This window comes from Haliaeetus leucocephalus, unplaced genomic scaffold (genome assembly GCF_000737465.1).
Source record: "Haliaeetus leucocephalus isolate CR32 unplaced genomic scaffold, Haliaeetus_leucocephalus-4.0 Scaffold218, whole genome shotgun sequence".
NCBI classification, from domain to species: domain Eukaryota; kingdom Metazoa; phylum Chordata; class Aves; order Accipitriformes; family Accipitridae; genus Haliaeetus; species Haliaeetus leucocephalus.
The window spans coordinates 611,709-611,996 of record NW_010972654.1 but is presented as its reverse complement, the minus strand read 5'-3'; the positions used below and the strand labels follow the sequence as shown (position 1 = coordinate 611,996).

The following is a 288-nucleotide window of genomic DNA, read 5'->3' as shown; positions in this document are numbered from 1 at the left end:
GGGAGGGATGGTTTTTGTTTTGGATGAGACACTCTCAAGTGTTTGGGAGGTTCAATAAAGCATTTTTGCAAATACTGGAAAATCCCAAACCGCTCGTCTCCTCCGCAGCTGTCCAAGAGCTATTATCGGCACTGGGTGGAGGGACAGCGAAGTCCCCGGCTGAACCAGGCTCTGCCGAACTGGACCGCGGGCTGCGGCCATCCCTCGGCCTCACCGCCTCACGCCAAACTCGCCGCCGTTGGCACGAGGTCGCGCAGCCGACGCGGGCAGGAAGGGCCGATGCCAGAC

The 288-nt window shown here is 60.1% G+C and overlaps 1 protein-coding gene across 3 annotated transcripts in view; it reads right to left on the bottom strand.

Annotated features, from left to right (window-relative positions):
- Positions 1-288, bottom strand: part of MROH1 (maestro heat-like repeat family member 1) — a 54,349-nt gene that overhangs the window by 9,403 nt on the left and 44,658 nt on the right. The window lies entirely within an intron of this gene.